Source organism: Salvelinus sp. IW2-2015, linkage group LG18, assembly GCF_002910315.2.
Source record: "Salvelinus sp. IW2-2015 linkage group LG18, ASM291031v2, whole genome shotgun sequence".
NCBI lineage: Eukaryota > Metazoa > Chordata > Actinopteri > Salmoniformes > Salmonidae > Salvelinus > Salvelinus sp. IW2-2015.
This window is the reverse complement of record NC_036858.1, coordinates 4152990-4169517: the sequence shown is the minus strand read 5'-3', so window position 1 is coordinate 4169517 and position 16528 is coordinate 4152990. Positions and strand designations below refer to the sequence as shown.

General features: G+C 44.2%; 1 pseudogene; it reads right to left on the bottom strand.

Annotated features, from left to right (window-relative positions):
• Positions 1–3674: 3674 nt before the first annotated feature.
• The window catches only part of LOC111977548 (protein transport protein Sec24C-like), a 34111-nt pseudogene continuing 21257 nt past the window's right edge, over positions 3675–16528 (bottom strand).

The following is a 16528-nucleotide window of genomic DNA, read 5'->3' as shown; positions in this document are numbered from 1 at the left end:
GACGACCATTTCCAAATAATATGCGGAACAAACTTCATGAGGTAGTCACCAGGAATGCATTTCAATTAACAGGTGTGCCTTGTTAAAAGTTAATTTGTGGAATTTCTTTCCTTCTTAATGAGTTTGAGCCAATCAGTTGTGTTGTGACAATGTAGGGGTGATATACAGAAGATAGCCCTATTTGGTAAAAGACCAAGTCCATATTATGGCAAGAACAGCTCAAATAAGCAAAGAGAAACGACAGTCCATCATTTCAAGAACTTTTAAATGTTTCTTCAAGTGCAGTCGCAAAAACCATCAATCGCTACGATGAAACTGGCTCTCATGAGGACCGCCACAGGAAAGGAAGACCCAGAGTTACGTCTGCTGCAGAGGTTAAGTTCATTAGAGTTAACATAAACTCACCCCATTCCGTACAAATGTGCGCAACCGCGACATTCAAACGAGGCTACAAAGAAAACTAATGGGACTGTAGCGACTGTGTTGACTTCAAAATCGGGGGTGTGAACTAGGTTTCTATTCAAGCGTTGATCGACATGGTAATGGCTCTATAGTATTGGAGAAAAGTTGAAAAACTGACCCTCCGTTACATCGTGACGTGTCATGTCGTAACGTACAGCACGCATAAAGCAACGATTTCTGTCTTACAATCTCTCTCCATCAGGTGTAGCACTTCGCTCATCGTTTAAAAACAAGAAATGGACAGTGACAGGGGTAAGGGGGGGATACCTAGTCATTTTTTGCGTCATCATTGCATGCGATCATCATTCTCAAAGCCGCTGTTTACTTCTAAGATCACTTTAGCTCCGCCCTAAAAACACGATTCAAATTCGACACAAACCTTCAAATAGGTATGTAATGACACATTATATAAACTCTTTATAGTGTTTTATTTACATTTTAGAGGCGATAAGGTGATAAGTTGGACACATCGAGTGAAAAAAGCAATTTTCCCACACGACATCTGTCCTTCTCACTATAACGCATTAGTTTCGCTTCCCCACCCGCCATTTTTAAAAAGACCCGACGGGGCTCATTGCCTGCTTGAATTATGCAGAAACGGGCAGTGTTTAGGTCATGTAATTGATTTTGTTGGAAAGGGGAGAAATTGTGCCTTACAATGGTATTGACATTACAGTTGATCTGGAAGTATTACGTTTTTGGGGCGCTAAAATAAGGGCAATTGTACTGCCCAAGTCGATGTACGAGTTTACGCTACCAGCCTCAGAAATTGCAGCCCAAATAAATGCTTCACAGAGTTCAAGTAACAGATACATCTCAACATCAACTGTTCAGAGGAGACTGCGTGAATCAGGTCTTCATGGTCAAATTGCTTTCAAGAAACATGAGCAATGGGCCAAGAAACACAAGCAATGGACATTAGACCAGTGTAAATCTAAACCATTTAACAATCAATGTTATGGTTGAGAAGCTGTTCTAAGTACTGTATCTAAGAAAGTGAATTTAAGTAGCACCATCCGGTTATTCTCTTCATATCATCGTCGACCACACTGCTCTCATCACAACTCTGGGATCATCGTCGACCACACTGCTCTCATCACAACTCTGGGATCATCGTCGACCACGCTGCTCTCATCACAACTCTGGGATCATCGACACGGCTGACTAGCTGTTCTCAGAAGTCCACTCTTACAGAACGAAAAATAGACAACTAAGAAGGACATTGTGACATTGTGACCTTTTGTGGACAATCGGAGACTTACATCTGAGAACGAAGGAGAAGGACATACGAGAGAAGGCCATCCGAAATAAGGCCCAATTGAACCCTCCTCACCAAGCGGAACCCACGAAGGCCTGGGTCCAACAGAGATGCCCGATGAAGACCTTAAAAATGTAAATACATGTATTACTTCTTACCCATAAGAGCGCCAGTTCGGGGCAAGGTATTAGGGTTACTGTGAGTGTAGTTCCCAAATGTATCCAAGTGTTGCTTCTCTCTCTCTCTTTAACTCTACATCTGATGTAACAAGTATCATAGTGTTAGTCTGCTAGGGACTTGTCGGTGTATTACGTTTCTAATCAATAACCTATACCGTGTGTGTGTATCCTATATTATCATTTAGTTTGTTAGTAAATAAATAATAAAATCAATTTGTGCYGTACGGAATGATTAGTAAGACTCGGGTTTGTGCTGATTCACGAAGTCTGCGACGTTCAGAATGAGACTGATATGAGGAAATGGATTAATTAGTGACTGTTACATCTTTATTTCATGGAGTTAATTCGGCAGACGGTAACTCGTTAAACAACTTTTCCTGTGGTGCCCCAAATTCCTAATGAGTTATTTGTTACAGGATTTATTTAATCTAATAACAGRTAAACATAGTAGGTAATTATTTGATGAATAACAGTCATCACTTTCATGATAGACACAAAATATCAAAAGGAAGTTTGTTCTGAAGTGTATCTCCTATATCTGAGAGATATAAGAACGATCWGGAAACCTTTTGTTTTTACATGTATTTAACCCTATATTTTTGGCATTAAACAGTCTCCATTATATACTTCCATTCACTTATTCAACTTGTACCAGGGGACCTTCAGATTAGTCTTGAGGCCTGTGGGCAAAACAACCGACCTGTACATGTTCGTGAGCGTCTCACCTTTGCAAAGAGGGGTCATATACCCAAAGGGTCATAGCCCAAACGGTTGGGAACCTAATGACAGAAGTAGGCAGGTAACACCATCGTGTTCYTGAGTCTCATCTTTCCATAGAGGGGTCATAATAGTTTGTAGGCCAAACCGTTCGGACGCTACAGACGATTTTACGAGAAGACCGATTTTCGGGATGTCTCATGGTCTGACAAACACTATAGCTCTGTCACCTTTCACAGAAGATGTGGAAGTGCGACAGGCGGATTGACACATTTTTATAGGGATTTTTGTATTATACTAATTAGATTTCCCCAGGGGTGCGGACATCAACCTTTTTTTTTAACGGCTAAAAAGAACGTAGGGTGGTTGGTCAGGATGGATGGGTGTATGACCTGGGTGTATGACCTGGGTGTATAACCTGGGTGTTTGACCTGAACCTGGGTGTATGACGTGAACATCGAGTTTGATTCTCAACATGGACAACTTCAGCATTATAGCAACTAAATAGCAACTACTTACTACTTTTTACCTATTTTGGAATACTTAGCATGTTAGCTAACCCTAACCCTGTTAGCTAATTTGTGAGAGAAATAAGCTTTTGTGCATACGGAACATTTCTGTGATCTTTTATTTTAGCTCATGAAACATGGGACCAACAKTTCATATGTTGGGTTTATATTCTTMTTCAGTGTAAYACAYGAAATRTGTCATTCATTTTGACYTTTTGCAGAGGAAATSTAGTRACGCAAAATTTTACATCWAAGARGTTTGGTGCAGTATTWCTCAATGAAAAGATGTGCATGAAAACAAGTCTCTGYTTGAGACTTTGACGAATCCCTACTGTTGACCAATCACCGACGAAGGGGCGTATTCGGCTAACGACTTCAACTTGCCGCAAGAAAAACAAATGGTGCCCGAACTGCACAAAAAAAACTTTACACTAATATATGCAAACTTTTCCGAAATGTTTAAGCTGGGAAGCATGCTGACGCGTCTAGAGTCTACTGTAATCATAGTACCAACAAGCCAATAAGTACAGGGATGGGAGGAACATGGCATTGTGATTCAACAATAACTTTATTAAGGAGTCCAGGAAGAAATGACAAATACAAAACCAAAGAAAAGTGAAACTTAAAATCRCAGTCAGAAAGAAGGGCCATTCAACAGAGACGGGTTGGAGTAGAGGGTAACAAACACAAAATCAGTGGTAAAGACAAGAAAATAAACGCACAATCAGAAATGAAAATTATTCTGTGTGTACCTATGAGCMGATCCCTCTGCCTTCAGAAACACACCACCATCCCCCCTGCGATAGAAGTAAAAAGCAGGAGTGCTTTTGAACCAAGCGTGTGTGTGTGTGTGAGAGAGAGGGGCAGCGACTGATTTGGACTAACAAACCACAGCATTTGAGACAGGTGTTTAAAATGGAGGATTTAATTCTGTACAGGTTATATACGCAGGTTATATATATGTAAATCTGAACTGAGGTGCTACAGCAGACAGTCCTGAGGGTGACAACTCAGAGACACAGCTGTATTTGGAGCATAGGGTCGTGTTCAGCAAGGGACAACATAGCAAAACATTCTGCTACGGAAAAAAATTAAAATAACGTACTTCCTTGTTTCAAATAGTTTCTCCAGTCTCGTACCTCCTGAACATGACTCCGTTATTCTCTGACTGACCTCAATATTGAGAAGCACCGCCAGTAACTCCCTCCCTTCACAGATAGGACAAATACAGCCAGGAAGACACACAGGGAACAGGAATCATTGTGTCAGAATGGTCTCTTATCAGATGCACACGTTAGTAAAGACAACATGACACACACACACACACACACACACACACACACACACACACACACACACACACCTCCACCAAATCGTCTGTACTGTGTGCCTGTGCGAGTCATAGTGGGACCCAACGCTGGTTGACCCTGTGAGGGTGTCAGAGGTGAAAGTTCAAACCCCTCACCTGTCTGGATGATTCAATGCATAGACATTTCAATTGGTAGATGAACCTCTATCACCACAGTTTATCTCTATATACTCCTGCCCTCTCTCCTATTGCCTTAGTAGTGTTTCTAAAAGTCACAGAGGAGCACACACACACAACATACAGGAGGGAGAATAAAGACAAATAGAAAAATTATTATAGAGATGGAAAACAGCATTTATTTCTGTCTAGTTTGTGTCATCTTCCTTAGTTCTACTGGGTGTTTCTACCACGGGCCGGGGGGGGGGGGGGGTACAGCTACAACGGGCTTCAGTGCTAGACAGAACACCTAGTACAAATCAACAGCAGTGCTCTCCCTTACACACACACACACACTCTCTACCTCCTCCGTTGGCCAGTGGATTAGCTTCAGTTGTTTTAGAGCTTGACGTTTGGAATAGTTTAGAGTCATATGATGACACATGGAATCTGCCATGAGGCTGTGTAAATGTCTCTGGCCTCTCGCTGACAGAGGGAGAGGGGTTCAGTTTATTAGGTAAATAAAAGAAAGCGCTTCTGAGGGGCGACAGGGTCAGGGTTGAAGAATCAGAGGTCAAGGGTCCTAGCTGAGCAGCTGGCGGATTTCCTTGTGCATGTGACACAGGAAGTCGACGTAGGAAGCTCCTCCGCTGGCGCTTTTGTCCTCACACAGGAAGTGTTTAAAGATTAGCTCCGCCTTGTCCTCCTGCTTCACCACCATCAACTAGAGACATGCAGAGAGAGATGTTAACACAAACACACAGTATACTCTAACTACAACACAGAGAAATATAGAGATGGAAAGATACAGACAAAGAACGAGAGAGAGAGCAAGAGAGGTAGTGAAGTGACCTTCATGTATCGTGATCGTTGTGATCTGAAGGAGACGATTATCTCTCTGAGTCTCTGGGAGAACGGGTTGTCCAGCTCTGGCAGACTCGTCTGGAACGCAACACACACATTTAGGAGATTGCTAACACACACATTCTTAGAGGCAGGAAGATGATTTGTATGAAGTTGAGAGGTGTGTGTGTCTCACCATGTTGGGGTCTATCTGGCTGAAGGTGGGCGTGCCGAAGATGTTGCTGAGCAGCTCCTGCTGGGCATTGGCTCCCACCCACAGGAAGAGGTAGAGCCCTGTCTCCAGGAGGTAGACTCCACCCTTTGACAGGCGCTCCTCCGAGTTACGCACTGCCATTGGCAACGAGCCTCCATCCAACTTAACCTGGGACGGAAAGAGATTGGATTAATATACGATTTAACATTGATGTAATATGGTCTTACATGTTTTCTCATGCTTTGTCATGCGAGCAGCGTGTGTCTCACCAGGGGAAGGAGGCGGGGATAGAAGAAGACGTGGCTCTCTGATACGTCCATACAGCTGAGCAGCTGTCTCAGGTAGGCTCTGTCGTCTACTGAGACGTCAGCTCCCGGTTGCAGCACGTCGCTCTTCAACACACAGTTCAYATAGACCGGCAGCAGCTTCATACACTCTGGTAGGATCAGCTACAGGAGGAGAGAGGACAGAGGGGAAAGGGTATGAGTGTGTGTAGCAGKATCATGCCCCACTCAGATTTGTCTTATAACATTTACAGATGGTAAATMAATTACTAAACTTTGTTTTTAAGCTCATGTTTTATCAGAATTATTTATAAAAAGTTCTGTCAGTGGTATTTTGRACAGGGGGCACACTGACTGGACCAGACAAAAAGCAACCCAACCCTCAAGTGAGTGCACCACGGAGACTGTGCAGACCGTATTGTCAGTGGAGGAAAAAGAGTGTAGAGAATGACACACAAAGCATTTCATTTGATTTTAGCTGCTGGTGATGGAAGGACTCTCAGGAGTTATGTTAGTAAATTAATTTGATATACAGTACCCTTCAGAAAGTATTCACACCACGTGACTTGTTACACATTTTATTGTGTTACAACCTGAATTTAAAATGGATTAAATTGAGATTTGCCACAATAGGGTTCCACATGATTTTTGATTTTCTCTGTACCCCACACAGAATTATCTATACTGAACAAAAATATAAAACACAAGACGCAACAATTTCAAAGATTTTACTGGGTTACAGTTCAAATTAGGAAATCAGTCAATTGAAATAAATGAATTAGGCCCTAATCTATGAATTTCACATTACTGGGCAGGGGCGCAGCCTGTGGTGGGCATAGGCCCACCCACTGGGGCGCCAGCCCCCCCCAATCAGAATGTGAGGAAAAACTCAAGGGCTTTATTAAACAGAAAAACTCCTGTTTCATCAGCTGTCTGGGTGGCTGGTCTCAGACGATCCCGCAGGTGAAGAAGCCGGATGTGGAGGTCCTGGGCTGGCGTGGATACACGTGGTCTGCGGTTGAGGCCGGTTGGTCGTACTGACAAATTCTCTAAAACAACGTTGGAGGCGGTGTGGCAACAGTTCTGGTGGACATTCCTGCACCCAGCATGTCAAATGCGCACTCCCTCAAAACTTGAGACATCTGTGGCATTTTGTTGTGTGACAGAACTGCACATTTTAGAGTGGCCTTATTGTCCCCAGCACAAGGTGCACTTGCATAATGATCATGCTGTTTAATCAGCTTCTCGATATGGCACACGTGTTAGGTGGATGGATTATCTCGGTAAAGTAGAAATGTAAAAAAAAAAATTGTGCACAAATTTGAGAAATAAGCTTTTTGTGGAACATTTCTGGGATATTTTATTTCATGAAACACGGGACCAACACTTTACATGTTGCTTTTATATTTGTGTTCAGTATATAAAGTCCCTCAGTCGAGCAGTGAATTTCAGACACATATGTAACCACATACTAGGGAGGTCTTACAATGCCTATTGGTAGATGGTAGCCCTATTGGTAGATGGGTAAAAATAAAAAAAGCAGACAATGAATATCCATTTGAGCTGGGTGAAGTAATTCATTACACTTTGGATGGTTACCAATACACCCGGTCACTACAAAGATACAGGTGTCTTTTCTAACTCAGTTGCTGGAGATGAAGGAAACCGCTCAATGTTTAAAACAGTTTCAGAGTTCAATGGCTGTGATAGGAGAAAACTGAGGATGGATCAAGAACATTCTAGTTACTCCACAATTTTAAAGTAATTGACAAGAGTGATATACTGAGTTCATAAACTCCACTGTTATGTCATCCTGTCTGAGATGACAAGGTAAAGATACAACGTCATGCATTGGGACCAGCTCCTTCACAACATGGCTCTATTATACGCCAATCTATCACTGATCTGAACYACGTGTAGGTCTCATATCAGTTACAATAAAAAATATTCAAAAACATGCATCCTGTTAACTTTTTCTCTCGAGTAGAAAGTGTTATGTTTGGGGCAAATCCAATATATTACTGAGTACCACTCTCCACATGTTCAAGCATAGTCGTGGCTGCATCATGCTATGGGAATGCTTGTAATCGTTAAGGAACGAGGAGTTAGTTTTTCAGGATGAAAAGAAACATAAGAGCTAAACACAGGCATAAATCCCAGAGGAAAACCTGGTTCAGTCTGTCAGTCTGTTTCGGTCTGCTTTCCACCAGACACTGGGAGATTAATTCACTTTTCAGCAGGACAATAACTTAAAACACAAGGGCAAATCCACACGGGTTGCTTACCAAGATGACTGAATGTTCCTGAGTGGCCGAGTTACAGTTGACTTAAATCTATGGCAAGACCTGAAAACGGTTGTCTGGCAATGATCAACAACCAATTTGACAGAGCTTGAAGAATTTAGAAAATAATAAATAGGCAGATATTGTACAATCCAGGTGTGAAAAGCTCAGAAACTTACCCAGAAAGACTCACAGCTGTAAACTCCACCAAAGGTGCTTCTACAAAGTATTGACTCAGTGGGGGTGAACTTATTTCAATTAGACTTCTGTATTTCATTATCAATATATTTGCTCAAATGCTTAATTTTTTTTTCTCCACTGTCATTATGGGGTATTGTGTGTAGATGGGTGAGAAAAATGATTTAAAACATTTTGAATTCAGGCTGTAACAAAATGTGGAATAAGTCAAGGGGCATGAATACTTTGACGGTACTGTATGCTTACATATGCAGAAAAATACATAGTTTAACTGTAATCTGGCACCGTACGATACGTGCCTGTGTTGATGATTAAGCTATAAGGCACACGAGGCAGTGCTGTATCATGAATAGTGTTTTTCTGTGATAGGGAATTATCAATGGAAAGTGTTGGTTTTCAGTTCAACATAATGTCAGTCCTGAACTTACAGCTACTTGTGGCACGTTCTTATTGGTCCAAATTGTTAATACGTTGAATCTGAAATAGGATACTTGTTATTGGGCCATTGGCCCAGTTTTATTGCAAGGAATTCTAATTGGTCAACCACAGGCTAGGGCTGGGTTATAAAGTATATCCTGTCCCTTTGTTCTGAGGAGAGAATCACAGGAGAGAACCACTGTGGACAGGGGAGAATGGCCATCTACTTCCAAGCATGTTTTGTCCTATTTGAATAACCTGTCTTCCTCCTCCTGATTTGCTTTGGGGTGTGTGTTACTAAAGAACGACATCAARGGCTAACAGTCTTTTGGTCATGTTGCTACAGACACGACCCAGTCGTTAATTATTTTTCCTTAGTTGCTATGCAAAAGGACTGGTCGTCCATTCTAAACAAAATGGTTTCTATGAAGGCTGTATAACATTCTTGTCACTTGCTAGCTAGCTAGCTAGCCAACATCAGCTAACTCAGTCACGTCAAACATTGGACCTAGAATGACAGTACACTGGCTGCATTTTCCTATTGACATTTAACGTGGATATGTCCATGACAATGACGTTGATGCGTGATTTCGACTGGCTCAGTAAAAGTTTCGTCTGGTGACCGTTCACTCTACGTATGGTAGGACACAGATCAACATTCTAAAGTGAAACATTGTTTTCAGACAGGCAGACAGTGAGGCTTATATTAACCCCCGCTGTACCAAACTAAATGCTAGGCTGGAAGCAAGGGGAAATAACGGCGAGTTGAGAACTATACAAGAGTTGAGTGGGACAGCAACAGGAACATGAWATTCTGATGAAGGRGCAGTGATCATTCAGATGGAACYGTMAGCAGYCATAGGTGTGTTTGTGACGGCCAATACAGAACGGCTTGGAATGCTCCTCGTCCAATCAGCATCCAGGATCCAAACAACCCGTTTTATAATGTGCGTTATGATCCCATGTACTGTGTTGTAACGTGGATGTATTATCCTAGGCATGTTAGTGCCGTACATTGAGATGTGTGATTGACAACAGTCAGAATGACACCCTCATTAAAATGACAATTGAACAAGTAAAGAGGTATGTTAGGACACARAAGCAGGAAAATAGACATTTTGACAGAGAACTAGGCCCAACGATTGTGGCTGTAAATTGCAGGAAAAAGCTGTTTCAGGTGATGGAAAAATGCAAATGTATCCAACTTCAGGACAGGTGGCAACGCCTTTCTCACGTACATTGTGCCCCCTCTAAAATAATGGGCGCACGACGCCCCTGAGTGCGTGTGTATAAGTTGTTGTGTGTGTGGGGGATTTATGTGTGTGGGGGATTTGTGTGTGTGTGGTGTTGGGGTGAGCATTTAGTGTGCGGGTGAGTGTCTGTGTATCATGCGTGTGTCACTGACCTGTCCAAGAGGGGGGCTGTGTGAGTGACTGACCTGTCCGGCAGACGAGGGGCTGGCACAGTTCTTGCGGTAGCAGGCCAGAATCTGGGCACACTGGTTCACCAAGGTGTCTCTCACCGTCTTGGTGGGGGTGTTCAATAGGCTGCGGTACGCTACACACACAGAGAGAGAAAAAGCACATTGGTATCCATTTCCAGACATGAAGTTTAAATCCTACTGATCAGACTGCTATAACGCATCTGAAGTAGAATTGGTTGTTTGTTGAGTGAACCCTTGCTGTTCTTTATACATGCTCTCTTAGTAACGTAACCCAGAAACATAGTTAACTATTTCACTAACATACAGTGGCTTGCGAAAGTATTCATTCCCCTTGGCATTTGCTGGTGTACAGCAATCTTTAAGTCATACCACAGATTCTCAATTGGATTGAGGTCTGGGCTTTGACTAGGCCAGTCCAAGACATTTAAATGTTTTCCCTTAAACCACTCGGGTGTTGCTTTAGCAGTATGCTTAGGGTCATTGTCCTGCTGGAAGGTGAACCTCTGTCCCAGTCTCAAACCTCTGGAAGACTGAAACAGGTTTCCCTCAAGAATTTCCCTGTATTTAGCGCCATCCATCATTCCTTCAATTCTGACCAGTTTCCCAGTCCCTGCCGATGCAAAACATTCCCACAGCATGATGCTGCCACCACCATGTTTCACTGTGGGGATGAGAGGTGTTGGATTTGCGGCAGACATAGCGTTTTCCTTGAGGGCCAAAAATCAGAGACCAGAGTACCTTCTTCCATATGTTTGGGGAGTCTCCCACATGCCTTTTGGCGAACACCAAACTGGTTTGCTTATTTTTTTCTTTAAGCATTGGCTTTTTTCTGGCCACTCTTCTGTAAAGCCCATGTCTGTGGAGTGTACGGCTTCAAGTGGTCCTATGGACTGATACGCCAATCACCAAGGTTGAGCTTTGCAGCCCCTTCAGGGTTATCTTTGGTCTCTTTGTTGCCTCTCTGATTAATGCCATCCTTGCCTGACCTGTGAGTTTTGGTGGGCGGCCCTCTCTTGGCAGGTTTGTTGTGGTGCCATATTCTTTCAATTTTTTAATAATGGATTTAAGGGCACTCCGTGGGATGTTCAAAGTTTCAGATATTTTTTTATAACCAACTCTGATCTGTACTTCTCCACAACTTTGTCCCTGACCTGTTTGGAGAGCTCCTTGGTCTTCATGGTACCACTTGCTTGGTGGTTCCCCTTGCTTAGTGGTATTGCAGACTCTGGGCCTTTCAGAACAGGTGTATATATACACACTGATATCATGTGACACTTAGATTGCGCACAGGTGGACTTTAACTAATTGTGTGACTTGTGAAGGTAATTGGTTGCACCAGATCTTATTTAGGGGCTTCATAGCAAAGGGGTGAATACATTTGCAGGCAGCACTTGAGTTTAAAAAAAAATATTTTTAATTTTTTCCCCATTTCACTTCACCAATTTGGACTATTTTGTGTATGTCCATTACATGAAATCCAAATAAAAATCCATTTAAATTACAGGTTGTAATGCAACAAAATAGGAAAAACACAAAGGGYATGAATACTTTTGCAAGGCACTGTATAGAGAGGGGAACAGTTGGATAGACAACGTGTGACTCTTACCATACTTGGAGAAGAAGTTGATGATTGTGTCTGTCTCACAGTTCCGGTAGAGGTCGGCGAGCTGGGAGCAGCAGTTGACCGCCATGTTGTGGACCCTCAGACGCCGCTGACCACTACAGCTGGTGTACAACACCGCYCACTGCATGAGRGCCCCSGTGTCCTCGCTGAGCTTGTCGTCYTGGCGYAATTCCACGGTKACYGTCTTGTCACAGTCCAGCCCTGCCAGCTCCACGTCTGTCGTGTTACTCATGAAGAACGAGCCGAAGAAATCTGTCGCTCTGATACCTGGAGGAGAGAGGGAGGAGATTATGATGGCACTGAAAAACAAGACTATTTAACACTAGGTGAAGTGTGTGTGAGAGCGAAACACCTACCTGTGCTCGTTCGGACCCTCATGACAGCGTCAAAGCCCATCGGCTTCTGAACGTCTCGCCGCAGYTCATTCAGGAACCGCTCGCGGTCCATCTCAGCCTGACACATATACAGAGTGAGTGAAGGCAGATAACAGGAGAAGGGTGGATGGGGTTTGGATCAGAGCCAGTGTGTGTATAAATGTGTGTGTTTACCTGGAAGTAGGTGTATTTGTAGACTGAGCCGCCAGTGGAGACGGGCACCACGCCGAGCGTTGCCACGTCGACGTACTGGTTGGGGAACAGGAAGAGGTCCACACAGCAGCCCTGTGCTACACACTCCTTAGACAGGTTACTATAGAAACCAGACTGGGGCTGGAACAGAGACTGGGGGGGAAAGAGGAGCGAGACACATTGACGGAGTCATTCACTGCCCAACCAATACCAGAGAGAACACATTCTCCCTCTGTGTTGTGTGTCTGCCACGCTGAGTAGCCATATCAGTTTACCTTGTCCTTGTGTGTGTGTGTCTTGTGTGTGTTGTGTGTGTGTGTGTGTGTGTGTGTGTGTGTGTGTGTGTGTGTGTGTGTGTGTACCTTCTCCTTGTCTGTTTCCACCAGTTTCTTGTCCTCTCTGTTCTTCAGTTTCCCAGGAGCCTCAGCGATGGGCAGACTGGTGGAACAAAAACAGCTTCCGGCACAGTCTGCAGCCTTCAGTCCTCCAGTCCTGCCTGATGACCGGTCCCTCCTTTCCCTGGTGTCTGCAAACATCTCCGGAATCTGGTCTAGCAAACTGACACACACACAATGATTCTCTGCAACAGAAACAGTTGAGAAGCCTGGACAGATGAGACTTCTGCTGTAATATAGTGATGGATTAAATGTCTGTATATTAGGTCCATTTAGACATTTTGCGACCCTTTGACTTGGCTGTGTTTAATATTTCTACATGGTCACCTCAAACAAAACCCGTCAATCAGTAAAGTACATTATCTCATGATTCGTAATGAAAGTTTACGCCCTGCAGCTGCCCGTTGTTTCGCTGGCGGCCTGCTGCCTACTTGGTGGAGGACGCCTGCTGCCTACGTCGGGAGGGGCGCCTGCTGCCTACTGTGGGAGGGGCGCCTGCTGCCTACTGTGGGAGGGGCGCCTGCTGCCTACTGTGGGAGGGGCGCCTTTGGGGAGCGAGCCACTCGCTCTCTCCTTTCCCGGGGTGGGTATAATTTATTTCTCAACTCTGATTACTGGGCTCAACAGCAACTATTTTACAACCTAGATATTACATACGGCTTTGAGATACGTCTATGGAGAGCATCGGCCATTGCATCGGCATCATTGGGGAGTTTTTTAGGGCATAAAATGTACTGCTAGATTAACTTAGCGATCTAGCTCGTGTTTTTGGGTTTATATTTAGAGTTTGCAATCTAGCTCATGTGTTTGGAGTTTCCACTTAACCAGGTAGTGAATTAGCCCCCCAAAAAGAAGCCCATGATATTAGTATTCAAAGATGTAGGCAAAGTCATCTCCATTGAACAGTAAATACAGAAATAGTCTATTTGTAAATCTGAAAATCATGACAATCACTGGATTAGGTTGCACACAAAAACACTTGTTAGATGAAAACAACTTATTTCTTGAATGCCATCTCAGTAGTCTATTAGACTAAAATGATTACTAGATTCAGAATATTTAAGATGAACAACGTTCATATTCAGTTAAGAGCAATTAACAAATGGTTAGTATATTTATATTTTCCCTTCATGTAATAGACAGGATTTCCCGTGCTCTATTTGGAACTCATTGGGTGTGGGTTGATGGTAACTAGACTTAATACTGAATGTTATGGATTATTCTCATATCTGTTGATAGTGACTGACGCCAGACTGAAGGTACAAGGACAGAGGACACTGTTACTGTATTCTGTAGCAGCTGGTGTTGACAGAACGTCAGTGCTGTGAGATTAGAATAGAAGGACATGCTTAGAGAAGCCGAGTTAGACATTTTCTCTGCTTCTGTTCTGGAGGCGTCTCCCTGTTGRAACTTGTATTAGACCAGATGGACATCGATTGTCTGCTCTTCTCCTCACCTTGAAAATCCCTATTATATTTACATATGTTCTCTATCGCGTGATTGCGCAAGAACAAAATAGCTGTGACCAAATCAAGGGCTGGTGCCACCAACTGAAAAACGTAGCTGCACCAGTGGAAATGTTAGTCTGGAGATCTGGTGTGTGTGTGTGTGTGTGACATGCTAACACTACCTCATTCGATGACCATCTCTCGCAGGCTGTCGGATATGAACGGTGACCAGGAAAGCCGTCGGAGCAGAGAGGAACATGTCACTGACGTCACCTGAACGATACCATTCACTGGGGGGGCTGAGGGCCAGGCTGGATTGACGTTCCGATTACGAAGTGGCAACACCCTATGGTTGGGAGGTCACAAAACTCAGCACACGCACAACGAGTCTGCCTCTGGATTCTCCCTGAGGACAGACAGAAAATGTCATTAATTACCTGGGTGTGTGTACTGGGTGTGTGTGTACCTGGGCAGGGCAGGCGATGTGTGGTGTGTGTTGTGTAATCCTGGGCAGGCAGAGTGTGCGAACCCACACCATGTGGTGTAGTGCTTGTGTGTAGGTGTGTGTGTGTGTGTGTGTGTGGTGGCTGTTCCTGGGAAGGCAGAGTGTGGGGATGTACTGCGTGTGGCAGGCAGGAGCTGTGCATTTACGTGGCAGAGTACTCCAGCTAGAGTCATTCGACGCTCCCTGACAGACGAATAGTTTAACGCGCGAATGCCCTCACGGGCGTTTGTAAGACACATCGATGAAGAAGATGAACGACGGGGGCTGGGGGAGCTTATTGTTCTGAGTGTGAGAAGAACTTAGTATTTAGACTAGACATATTGAGCATATTACATCTTGAGAATCTCTGGTATGTGCCCAGCTTGGTCCTCTCATCTGGCTCTTTGAGAAAATCTTCTGGTCCAAATGGAGCAACGCTACAGACCTCCAGTCTCTCAGAAAAACACAGTAGTCACCTACCTTGCAGTAGTCGACGGTTGCCACAAACTCGTAGCTGCCCAGCGAGAGCTCTGGCCGGTCGCAGCAGTCCACCCTCTTCCCTGTGTGGTCCAGATGCTGAAAGTAGTGGGGAGGCACTGTGGATGGATATATTTAGAGAGATAGTGTTATAACCTACAATAACGATACCACACTAACACAATATCTTCCCACACACACACACACACACACACACACACACACACCGTCTGTGACGCAGCTGCAGAAACCACACTGGAAGCGGCGTCCGCCCTCGATGAACTGCATGTAGGGACACATATAGGCCTTACAGCGGTTACAGCGGATAGGACCGGCCTCCCCATGGTCCACGATGTACGGACGGGTCTGAGAGACAACAGGGTTGTTAAGATTCTTAAAGACTAGTTCATGCGCAGAGAAATTTTAACATAACAATAAAACGAGAGCGTGAATGTGATGAGAAAACCAGAGGAGATAGCGGTGTGGTGTGTGTGTCTCACCTCGTCAGGGGGCAACATGGCTAGAGGTTTGATTACGGCTGCCAGGGGGACCTGGGACTGTTTGGCCATGTCGGCCGTGCAGGGTATGTTGTAGGCTGTACAGCGGATGAAGCGCGGGCTGGCGTTGCCCTGGTCTTTCACCTGGAAGTTGGTGGTGACAAGGGGCGGAGTCTGACCTTTGACCCCCGTGGTGAACGGCTCACTGCTCTTGTTGGCCCGGTCGTCCTCAATCACCTGGATCTGTAATACAGAGAGAACGGCAGTTTTACAGACACACTAACGTCAATACGATAGAGGAGAGAAGAAAACACATGCAGAGAGAGAGTAAGAAAATAAAAACGTTTGAAAACAGTGATGCCATCCCATAATAGGGCTGCGTAATTAACTTACGTCGAAATCGCAATATTGACATCGCAAGAGACCTATAACGGGAGCAGTAATTTGAAACGCCGCTCTCCCTCTACTCTTGCGGCTGTGCAGACGCTGTCAGATTGTTCCAAACYAGAARGATGCMGATTCTTAATACAAATTATTACATGTCTATGATTCAAACAGTTTGTGTTTTGATGTACAGTGCATACGGAAAGCATCCACATTTTGTTACGTTAAAGCCTCATTCTAAAATATTAGTACCTTCCCCAGATCTGTGCCTCGACACATCCGGTCTCGGAGCTCTACGGACAATTCCTTCAACCTCATGGCTTGGTTTTTTGCTCTGACATGCACTGTCAACTATGGGACCCTATATAGACAGGTGTGTGG